The 12,322-nt window shown below is 40.4% G+C and overlaps 1 protein-coding gene across 5 annotated transcripts in view; it reads left to right on the top strand.

Moving 5' to 3' along the window:
- Positions 1–331: 331 nt before the first annotated feature.
- Positions 332–12,322, top strand: part of LOC116067669 (histone deacetylase 7-like) — a 42,169-nt gene continuing 30,178 nt past the window's right edge. For 3 of the 5 annotated variants that reach the window (XM_031324175.2, XM_031324159.2, XM_031324141.2), the window contains exon 1: positions 6,364–6,711. The gene's annotated coding sequence lies outside the window, so the exon portion shown is untranslated. Of the gene's footprint in view, positions 543–6,363; positions 6,712–8,100; positions 8,186–12,322 lie in introns of those variants that run through there. The other 2 variants (XM_031324166.2, XM_031324151.2) reach the window with 2 other exon arrangements.

Genomic DNA, 12,322 nt, shown 5'->3' with positions numbered 1-12,322 from the left:
ACGCACGCACACACATACATCCACACACACACACACACACACACACACACACACACACACACACACACACACAAAAACCTCCTCCATCCCCAGAGCTTCTGGTGCAGGGGCAGCACTTACAAAAAGTTACAGGGGGCTGATAGGGCAGAGCAACTCTGACTTCTTAAATATTTAGGGGGAGTGATTAAATGTGTGTGTGTGTGTGTGTGTGTGTGTGTGTGTGTGTGTGTGTGTGTGTGTGTGTGTGTGTGTGTGCGTGTGTGTGTGTGTGTGTGTGAGAGAGAGAGCGAGAGAGAGAGAGAGAGCTCACATGAGAGGAAGTGCACGACACAAAAAAGTCAGAGGGTTGTGTCAAGCAGTTGACTGTGACTCCCTCTGTCAGTGTACAGCCAGGCTCCAGCACTGCAGCACCACTCCCCTGTCAAAGCAGGATCTATCTTCTCCCCGACCCTCCCACCCTGTCTGACTGTGGCCTCTGTGATTGACTGAACTGCTGTGGGAGCACCGAGGGACCTCTCACTGGATGTCAGTGCCCAAAACCGGTAGGTGATGTTGCACATTTGCACATAATATATCTATCTGTGAACGAGTGTGTAACAGCTGTGTAAAAATGTGTCCATCAATGTCTGTATATCACCAGGAGAAAGTATGGCAGTAATCTTTTATGTATTATCCTCTGAAGAGAGGATTTTAGCTGTTCTGGCAGATGTGGACACAGTTTTGCCCAAACAGAAGAATCTTGTTGTTGCTTTGGTTCATCATTACTGTTACTACCGGCAGATGGTCAGCTTGGTTTGGCTTCGGCTGTGAGAAACTGGGTTTTTTTGGATTCAGTGTAGCGGCTAACCTTTACATTGATATCACTGCAAATGCTTCCAAATCATGAAGACATGTAAAATGTGCAATAAGAACAATGTGGTGAGCAACAGCAAAACACAATAACTGTACCTCATTTTTTGGGGGTTTTATTTGTTTGGTTTTGGAAGTTCTCAGGACGGGGAAAGGGGGGAAAATTGGAAACAGCCCCCGAGAGCTAGTCTGTCCAGGAAAAGTATTAAAGTGCAAAGAATGAAGGAGACACACAACAACAGTCCCTCACACTGCAATGCTTAGGGAGACAAGCATAGAGAGACAGAGATGAGAGCGAGAATTTGTTCGGAAAAAGGCTGGAAAGCTGTTTGGTTGACACTGAGAGTTAATTAAATTGCTGTCACAACATTGGCTATCCTCTGTTCTGAAAAAAACTGTATATTTAAAAAAGGACAGCAAAAACTGAAAAAAAATGTTGACATGGTAATGTTGTCAATTCTTGCTTGTGCATGCACACTTTTTTGCCCATGGACACATCTTTTTATAGAAATCTGAACCAGCCCTGTACATCAAATGTTAAAAACATTCTTATTCGATTAGAAATTATTAAAAAAACAAGTAAAAAGTTAGTAGAGTCCACTCTATAGCAGGTTTAGCTTTTCACCTCCCCCCCTTACGTGTTTTTGTGCACAGTACATACATCTTGCTGCTTAAGATAAAATGCTGGTCTCAGCCTTTCTCACCCAAAACACTAAACTTTCGCTCTATTTTTACTCTCCCGTGCTGCTTCATTTTTAGAGGCTTGTCTACGTGGTTTGTTGGGCTATAAATCAGACTGTAAGTCCTCTGTGTTCTCTCTGAAAATAATGGGGGTATAATGATGATATTCGTGGTTTATTTGGCCTTGTCCCTGCATTGATGAACACAAATTCCTGTTTTAGGGATTTTAATACTGATAAAAAAAGGACCCTTCCACCCTGTCCAAACGTATATACGCTTGTTTTATTTCTTGGAATTCAACGTTTTAGCATTATCACTCAGCTGTGCCTCAGATTATCTGATTATCAGTTTGTTATAGTAAGAATGAGAGCTGAAATTATCAGCCCATTGATCGATAAGTTGATAGACAGAAAAGGAATGAGCAATCGTTCTGAAAATTGATTCCTCGTAATGCATTTTTAAGCAAGAATGCAACCATTTCTAAGCGACAATATAGTGGCTTCCAGCTTCTCAAATGTCTTCTGTGACAGTGAACTATCTTCGGATTTTGGACAATTGATTGGACAAAACTGACATATAAAGATGATCTTGAACTGGTGGTGGCCCTTTTTTTTTTTTTTTTTTTGCTGTCATTTTATAGACAGAATATAATTATTGATTAATCAAGAAACATATTTAAATCTGAAGCCATATTTAATTTGATTAGGGGAGAACAAAGAAATCAGTCTAAGCAGCCAAACTGTATAAATAACTTGATAAACTTAACAGTCTATATTTATGTCATAGTGATAAATCTTCATACTCTGGGTTTGTTTGGTTTGTAAAGGTCGAAGGGCAGCAGGTTAAGAAGCCCCAGTCAGCTGGGAGTGGCCCTCAGGGACATAACTCTCCCTCTCTCAGGGTCTCTGAACCCGATACCTCTCTGTGAGCTAACAGTAGTTAACAGTTACAGCTCAGCCGTGGAGCCTCTCGTCCATGAGTATACGCGTCCTTCTGCGTTGGCGTTTGTAGTTCGGAAGAAAGAAAATAGTTCCTACATGAAACTGCACACAACCAGGTTTATGGATTATCTTGAGTAACCGGGGTCATTCTGTTAAGATACATTGCTATTGAGTTTTTCAAATGTAGGCTATTTTTCTGATGCTTTGAGCCCCACAAGCCGAGTGCCATCTAGATCCCTTATATTCAAGAGAAGGCAGACATCTCTGAGGCCGATATCTCCAACCCTGGGCAAGTCACACCAAAACAATCTAGATTTAGGTAAGATTTGATTTTGGGCTGAACTGCCACTTTAAGAGGGTTCTTAATCACAGCACAGGCTTCCCACTGAGAAATGAAGAAGGAACTCGAGATACTGATCATGATACTAATGAGCGGCTGATAGTAAGTTCACTTCGATCTGACAGGCTGTTGTTTGTGTTAAGATAACAAACAATAGATGCAGTCATTTATTTGTGTACCACCCCCTAGTGGAAAAGTATTTTTACTGCAAGAATCTGGTCTAATTTAGATACAACTGCCATGGGGAAGTTTAATTGTGTAGGGAAAAACGGTCAGGAAAGATTTTGTCAATGAGGAAGCATTTTAACTAGTTTCAGAAATTACTGTACATGGATGGACTTTTAGCAGGAAATATAAAAGTATAAAGTTGTTGCCTTTTCCACTTTACATTATCATCCAGGCCATGAGTTAAATGGCACAATGAATTTTAAAAATGTATCGTTTCTCTCATTACTTTTGGATGTTTCACTCGATAAAAGCTCTTAATTTCTCTATAATTTAAGTATAGAATTTTTCAAAATGAGCATTAACTCAACAGCAGCTCAAGTGAAATCACCACCTCGCAGGTTTATTCAGTTTGACATGCAAGACATGCCATAAACCTTTTCAAAGGGGTACACTCTGTTTTGAACTCTATGTTTTGACCTTTTTCCACACGTGCACACACGGGAGTGTGAAGGCGTTGTAAAGCAACACTTTCCAGCATCACAGTCAGTTTCCAGAGAAACTAGGCGAGCGCTGAGTGCTATTTATTCCCTCTGTGGGTTGACTTTGCTTTGCTGTTGGGAATGGAAAGGCTTTAGAGGCAACCCACCACGGCGAGCAGCCTTCTCGGTTCAAAGTTACCGCACAGCTGCTAGCTGAAGCTTAGCGTGGCTCACCTGAACACACACAATGGTCTTTATTATGCAGAGTTCACGTACTTTACAAACACTGTTTTACATATGCAATGGGGCTTTTTCCTTAAATGTTTGCAACAAGGCAGTGATCTGTAGATTATTGGTTCAGTTGAATTTTTTGTCTCTTTTCTGCATTTTACATTAACTGGTGATTTAAAGCTGCATTAACCGATTGTTTGGGTCACTTTGGGACAGTGGAACAAGTTGAAAACACCATTGACATATCTGCTTATAAAGGTTTTGTGGCAAACATGTTTAGGTCTCCACCAACTACTGAGGGATTTGGCTCTTTAGTAGCTTAATGCTTAATATGTTCACCAGCTAGTATCTAACTTTGTCTGTCTGCTGTTTAATACTTAGCAGGTAGTGTACAGTGGATTTATCAGAGCTTTAAAAAAAAAACAACTGTCTGCTGCTGGCCACAGGGTTGATGAGAGCAGCGGAACTGAATCAAAACAGTAAAGTTGCAGTAAAACCAAAACAATGAGCTAAAATAAGCTAAAGAGACAAAGACAAAGAGAACTCTATGCATATGGCTGTCTGCGTCTGTTTGTGTGCATGTCTGGGTTTGCTGTCTACATGTCGGTGCATGTCTCTGCATGCATGTGTGTGTCTGTAAAATAGGATAACCCCCGGCATAGTAAAAAACTAATTCTTGCTTTGCGGACCCCCAGTTTCCACCCAATACCAGGAAATCTGTGCAACTGATAACTCCACACATTCCACGGGTCACAATAATATACTGTGGCATTTCCGTCAGTGGATCCTCCAATATCAGGCACATTATCCACATCAAACCTTCAATACAAACAATTACGCTTGCACCGCATGCAACTACAAAAGCCGCCACTAGACGTTTGTTTAGGTATGTGAGCGTGGCTATGCGGTTCTGGCAGCATGGCTGATTGCTTATCTTAATTATTTGCGCCCCAACCTTTTTCTCTCTCTAATCACTTTCTCACTCTCCGTATCTTTTGCCGGACTCCCTCCTTTTCTTTGACTTTTGGCAATCTGCCCTGCAACTGCTGCTCTCTCCATCACTGTATTGCCTGACTGCATTCCTTTCATTCCTACTGGCTTCCTGTGACTGGAAGAGGAGTGAGCCCTACTGGCCACACAACTCTACCTTGGAGTGCTACCTTGGAATGCCCTTGTGATGGCGGAGACAGTGTAGAAATAGTGTAAGGGGGGAAGATAAGAAGAGAGAGCTCTATTTACATCTGGTGATGATGATGATGATGATGATGATGATGATGATGATGATGATGATGATGATGGTAACAGAAACACAAATATTGGTGCCAACTATATCATTCCTGTTAATAAAAACTGACAGTGACAACTTAGTAGCCTTAAGATATTGTTTCAAATGTTATGGGAAATTAATGTCAGTTTTTCATGGCTATAGTTTTAATGTAAACATTTCTGAATGACTCACTGTGAAACTTTCCCATTTGTGTATCAAAATGTCATCAAGGCTGTATTCCATTTCATTATCAGCTATTAGGCACTTTAAATATTTGCATTCAAATGTACTTGGTGACATAGTATCTCTAACAGTACAGCATTCAACTTTAGAGCCATGGATGGACTTTATTACTTTCTTTATTTTGCTTCTCAGAATTGGTACTTGCTTTCAGATATCAGCTCCTACAAGTATCATTTTAGATTGTATATCATTTGAACATGTGACATACATAACCCTGGAGCGGAGATTCAGAGACCTGTTGACACAACTATGAATAATGAAGTGTTGATGATGGCTAATGAAAATATTTGTAAAGGCCATAACAAAAGTGAATAAATGAATATTTTGATATTTTGATTTTCAAACAAATGGTTTTAAATAAAAATGGAACTTTAAGCAGTAACAGTTACCAAGGACTTTCGACATCTGCAAATAGAAGAAGCTCTGTCTCAAGCATGTGCTGTTCAAAATGGAAGATCTGCCAGAAATTCAATTTGCTTGTGCGTATCTCAAATGATTCAGGACACAGTCAAACCCGTGACTGGGGGATGGACTGTCAAGTCCTGCCAAGAGCACAAAAGGAAAAGACATACTGTTGTTGAAATTAGACTGAGTTTTGTTGATAGCATTTTTTTTTTAAACTTGGGCCGTAATTTCCCCCTTAGGTACACAATTTAACTGAGCAACAGCAAAGCTATTGACCAGGACTGGCCTGGGTCACATGAAATAAAAGACAGTTTAACCACCAACAGTTTAACTACATGTTGGTGGTTTGTTCCAGATTAGTTTATCTTAATGGATCGAATGATGTTGTCTTTGTTTTGGCAGAGGGTGGATTTGGCCACAAGCAGGATGAGGAAACTGTAATAGACAGTGAGAGTTCAGTTTGGGAGAGGACATGTGAGAATAGGGAGCACTGCAAGTTCAAGTTATTTCTCTCTAAATTGTGGTGGAAGTGGAATAAAATGGAAATAAGTAAAGTACAAGTAGGCCTACCTTAAATGTGTACTTAAATAAAATTCAAAAATTACACATTGTGCACACTGTAAAAAATACAATAAAAATGAACTTTAAAAAAACAAGGTGCGCGCGCGCGCGCACACACACACACACACACACACACACACACACACACACACACACACACAGCATCCTTTTACCCAGCTGAGTTCAGCAGATGGAGCCCTCACACCAGCAGCACACACACACGGATGAAAGTGAGACTCCCAGCAGTATTATCAGCAGTTTCACCACCGACACTCAGTGAGAAGGAGACAGACAAGTGGAGAGCAGCTTTCGGTGACGGGGGAACAGTCTATCTCTTGTATAATTACGGAAACATTTTGAAGTGCCTCGATACAACACCGCGGGCTTACAGCTTTCTGTTTGCAGCTCTGGATAGACAAGGATAGACTGTCGGACGAAGTTTTTATCCGTCTTTTTTCTGACTATTTCTACATTAAACTGGCTGTCAGACCCTCCGGTGTCGCATGAAGTTGAAAATGCGTCGTGTTTGAACTTCACCTCCAAACGGTAGGCGATGTTTAACGTCATTTGCTGACGTGCACCGTTAAGTAAGCTAGCAAGCCCGGTTAAAACTTGTAGCCTAAATACTTAAAAAAAAAAAAAAAAAGGCTATACTTAAAAATGTGTATCGAGTGCTACTTTACTGCTTTCTTGTTTACAAGAACGCGTGTCAGCTATTTGAATTTACGTTGTGTTGCTTACCTTGTTGTGTGATAAATAGATCAGCTGCTGGCTGTCTACAATATGTACACTGTTAAATCCATGTTAAACTTTTCTGGCTTGCGTCCAAACTCAACAGGTGTAAAAGCTCACCTGGCTAAGATTTGCAGTTCGATTTTGTACTCCTTTTATTTAAAGAAATGCAGTACAAACCACTAAAAAATGGCAATAATGACTTACAAAATCAGAATAAGTGTACATGTCATGAGGTCATGACTCAGATTCAGATGATATACCGATAGTAGACTATACGTCATATACCTGCCTGAACTAATTGACTGTGTGTAACAAGGTGCCCTGGTAATTGTCGTAACCTGACAGGCAACATGACTATTTTAAGTTGATAAATAGGGCAAATAATTATGTAATTATGGTATTAAGGCCTCGTTGTTAGTGCTAGTCTAGAATTTCCTACTGGATGTATTTCTGCCCATAACGTTATTGAAAAGTTTGACTCATTCACTACTAGGCAACATATGTTTGGTTGTTTGATGGACCATGGGGTGGGCAGCCGTGTTATGTGAGTTTGTGCGCTGCATTATGACAGAAGTCTTAAAAATGGTTAGATCCCACCCAAGCCCGTTCAGTCCCTAGAAAATGAAAACACACATAGGTACACGGCAGCCATGCGTGGAATAATGTTCTCATGTGTCCAGGTTCCCTCTCAGGACGGGATGAGGTCATAGCCTTAGTGCTGTTGCAGGGATACAGTTACATTAGTTTCATGTGGGACATGCCAAAGGAATCGACACCACCTATACTCTGCCCCTTTCTGTTGCCTGTTCAATTTCATTTCATTATTGCTTTGAATGGGTAAATGTCTGCCTGTGTGAATGCATGGTTGTCTCCTCAGCGTGCAAATACTGTATCTAGGCATGTGTGTGTGTGTGTGTGTGTGTTTACAAAAGCGTATCACTGAATAAAGACTCTGATCATAATAACCAGACCTTTATGCTACCTGATTGGTGTCATCTTGCTCAAACCGTTGATCACAAAGGCCCTTTCGCTCCACAGTTGTGGCTTTGTCACAGTCATTAATACAGAATAGGCCTCATATGGCTAAAGGTTGAAGTGAAACTTTATCACTATCATCTTAGAAAAAAAGGTTACTTTTTCCCACTTAACACTGGAGTTGTGGAAATTCCGTTTGTCTCTCTGTCTGTGTTGTTCTTGTAGACGTTTTGATGTCCACATAAGTCACCTCTGTGCTTCTACAGTTGGCATCAGCTGCAAGTCACGCTCTGGCCTAACTAGTTGTAAGGTAATGCTTGCAATTAATTATTATTAGATAGTTGCACTGCAATGTGGTTGATAGCAGTCAATGTTGTTTTGACTTGCTGTTGAGGTATAAAGCTGGGCTTCACTTTGCATAGTAGGCAACCATCTAATAGAAATTCACAGTTATTTAATAAAACAAGATGATCATGTTTATTTAGAGCCTTTTCTGAGTATTCAATTCACCGTGTGGTTTAACCCATACTGTAGGGGAATATGTGGAGAGGTGTGCTAGTTGTTGATTTTCTTTTTTGAGTTTCTGTAAGAGTTGGCTAAGAAAAAGTATTTTAATGATATTTATTCAGTAAATTTCAAAGAACCCCAAATTAGGAATTTTAATGCTTACCTGCCTTGGATGACTTTCTCTGTTTTATATCATGATGAGTTCAGGTTTGGAAGTAGGGCTGCAATAAAGACTTTCATTATTAATTATAAAATAGTGCTGCCGCGAGGGGCTAAACACTGAGAGATACACACTGTGACGCGCTCGAGATTGTATTGCAATGATTTTTATTCTTCTTCTTCCACACGTAAAATACACTTAGCACTGAAGCTACCAAATGTAATTGTTACCTGGTGAGTAGAATAATTGCGTTAATGCAGCGTAATGCATGATGCGGTCAACAGAAAGTGTTTGCTCCCAGGCTCACCCCCTCTCTGTCAATGCCCAAAAAACCCAGGTGCACAGGTGAAGCAAACAAATAGATTATCACTTCTGCTCAAACCACGATGAAAATGCCCACCACCTGCCATATCAGTGCACAACACAATAATCAACAAACAACATAAATGAGACCATAAACAACATCCAATATGTGGCTCCTACATCAATTAATCTGCCAAGTTTTTCTTTGAATAATGGATTAATCATTTTGTTTAGAAAACGTTCAACGTGACATCATGACTTCGCATAAACATACGAAGATACGAACATACACACCTAAAGTCAAGTGGCGTGTTATCTGTACGCATTTTGAGCTATCCGCGTGTATATCTACGACCAATCTCCCTATGCGGATTTTTGCCCTTTCATACTACTCGCTACGGCGTCAATTCACACGCAAACGCAAGGTAATGTAAGTCAATGGAGGACAAACGGCGTTGATAAACACGCTGAAAAGCGAGTGTGCGTCTTCATAACATGCCAATAACAGCATACCAATTGGCGTGTCATACATACGCCACTTCATGAGATCAGTCTGAAACGTCAGAAAATAAATTTGGATCACAGTTTTCCAGAGCCCAAGATGACGTATTCAAATTGCTTGTTTTATCCAAAACCTCAAGACTAGATGTGGAATTATTTTTCTATTCATCAACTAATCAATTGACCTACTAATTGGTGAGATGTAGGAGAGATCGGACTAGGGTTGCATCTAATTATTTTCATCATCGATTGATCTGCTTTATTAATCGAGTATTTGTAAGGTCTCTACAATGTCGGGGAATAGTGAAAAATTCCAGATAAAATTTCCTAAAGCCCAAGCTTATGTCATAAAATGTTTGCTTTTATTGCTTAAAATATGACTTTAATGATAAACAATAAATCGGTTAATAATTTCAGCTGTTGATGGGGCACACTTTCAAAATGTTAATGTCTTTAGCTTAATACATTGAGCTTATTAAAAGTTCAGTGGGTTGCTTTATTTTTACTTTGCATGCTGCATGGATGACTAAGATGACCAGTGAGGGACCTTCCACCACTGGTAGATGAATCACTTATTTCCAGTCTATTAGACTTCTGGTTCAACCCTAGTTGAGTAAAGTGTGATAGAGAAACTTGTTTGAGAAGCTCATCTATTGACCTCAGGTAGGTATTTGTCTATATAATAAGAAACACAACAAAGACAAAGTTTAAAAATTTAGTGATGAGGCCATCATCCAAACATATCCATCCATATCCATTTTGGGTAGGCCTATACCTTTGTGCTGCAGGCTAGTTGTGAAAGTGAATATCAACCTTTTCCCAGGACAGATAACCTTTAAAAGTCCCCAGTGTTTTCCCAGTGTGTGCCACAGCAGTGCACTGACAATAGGGACAGTGTTCTGGACCGGCCAGAGCTCCAGATCACATTTCCTGTTCCTGATTTAAGATCAACTCAGCTGACTACTGATACAAGCTGCTCCTCAAAAACACAGCAACAGGACCATCACTCTGCCTGTGTATCATGTGAGTGTGTGTGAGAGTTATAGGGCAAAAGATGGAGAGTATTAGGGAAATCAACAAAGTTCAAACAAAGACAGTATGTGTATGTGTGTGTGTGTGTGCGTGTGTGTGTGTGTGTGTGTGTGTGTGTGTGTGTGTGTGTGTGTGTGTGTCAGTGCTTTAATGTGTTGCTGCAGAAGGCACACAGAAAGAGGATGATGGTTGTGAAACGAATATGCTATTACAGTACAGTGTGTAAAGGCCACATTCACTCAGGTAAGGAGGGACGGGGCAGGGACAGAGAAAAGGACGGAGAGATAGGTGGCGGGCTGGGAGAACTGATGAAGGTGATCGGCAAGCTGTTATAAAATTGTGTGTGTGTGTGTGTGTGTGTGTGTGTGTGTGTGTGTGGGTTTGTTAATAGAGAGCTCAGTGTGAGCCTGATTGTAAACATAATGAATTTACACTCAGCACAAGTTGGCTTTGAAACAAAGACAGTAACTTCATCAAAACCAGCAGTGAAAGCAGGCTTGTACCAAAAGACAGTACGCTTATTCTTACTGACAGCAGGATGTATTTAAAACAAATAAGCTCTTCTGTGTACATACTAGTCTTCAAACCTAGTGTGCAATAACAGATATGTGATACACGGGAGACGAGTAGGAAGTGGGCATGAGAACCGGTTCTCTCTGTCAAATTCCCCCCCATCCCCCCCTGCTCTTTATGCCAGGCATTTGTACAAATATAACTATAAGTCAGTATTTGTGTGTGTGTGTGTGTGTGTGTGTGTGTGTGTGTGTGTGTGTGTGTGTGTGTGTGTGTGTGTGTGTGTGTGTGTCAGTGCTTTAATGTGTTGCTGCAGAAGGCACACAGAAAGAGGATGATGGTTGTGAAACGAATATGCTATTACAGTACAGAGTGTGTAAAGGCCACATTCACTCAGGTAACATCTGGTAATGGCAGGATCATAAAGTGGGGGTGGATGTTAGTACTGTAGGTAGAAATGAGGTGCACAGACCACTGACCTGAATCATTTACTGTTTCTTTTGAAGCAGATAAAGGAAGTCAGCTGGTGTTCCCGTCAGGTCAAACAGTGGCTCATGCCTTCATTTGCATAACTGAGGGCAATATCAAGGTGATAATTCGTGTGTGGTACTGTATGTCTGAATGAGGGTGTGTATTAGCACTAATGCACTGTTACCACTCTCTCGTATGAACAATCAGCAGCTGCTCAGTCATGAAAGTATCCGTGTCAATTCTTTTAGCAGTAACACATATTGTGAGTGTTCTTTTTGGGCAACAGAGTTTCAGTCTCATGCCAACCGTATGACAGCTCCCTGCGTCACATTTAGCTGTTTTCCCCCTCCAAAAGAGATGACCCTTTGGAACCCACAGGAGAAAAAATGAAACCATTTCAACAATTGTCAGTCTGTTTTGACTGTGAGAAATCATGGTAGAGAATCACACTAAAGAACATGCTAGCTTGTGACACTCTCATACACACACAATTTTACAGTGAGTTGGCGACCCCTCATCTTTTTCCCGTGCAGCCTCAGGGACACAACATCAAGAGAAGTCTTATAACTGCCTGACCTCTGAACCTTTGGTTGAAGAGAGTGACAGAGACATTACAAAAATGTACTGATGACTCTGAGAAAAAGAAAAAAAACACTAGACGTTGAAGGACTCTTATATTTGCCTGTGCGATTGTCCTGTTGACATCAAGTGGAGGAATATATGGCTTATGTCATGTCATAATAAGTTGTTACTTCATAAGCCTCGGGGGAAATGGAAATGAAGTGTGGTATGCTTTACTGAGTTTATTGCAATGGTAACACAAACATCTCAAAATGACATATAGGCCACATATTCTTGGCATGACAAAGATTTTTGACAATTTGTTTGTAAAATATGTAGAATGATTAGTTGAGTAATTTATCAGATAATTTACAGATAATTTGATTATTTTCAAAGTTG

Source organism: Sander lucioperca, chromosome 6 (genome assembly GCF_008315115.2).
Source record: "Sander lucioperca isolate FBNREF2018 chromosome 6, SLUC_FBN_1.2, whole genome shotgun sequence".
In the NCBI taxonomy this organism is placed as follows: domain Eukaryota; kingdom Metazoa; phylum Chordata; class Actinopteri; order Perciformes; family Percidae; genus Sander; species Sander lucioperca.
This window is presented reverse-complemented; position numbering and strand designations above follow the sequence as displayed.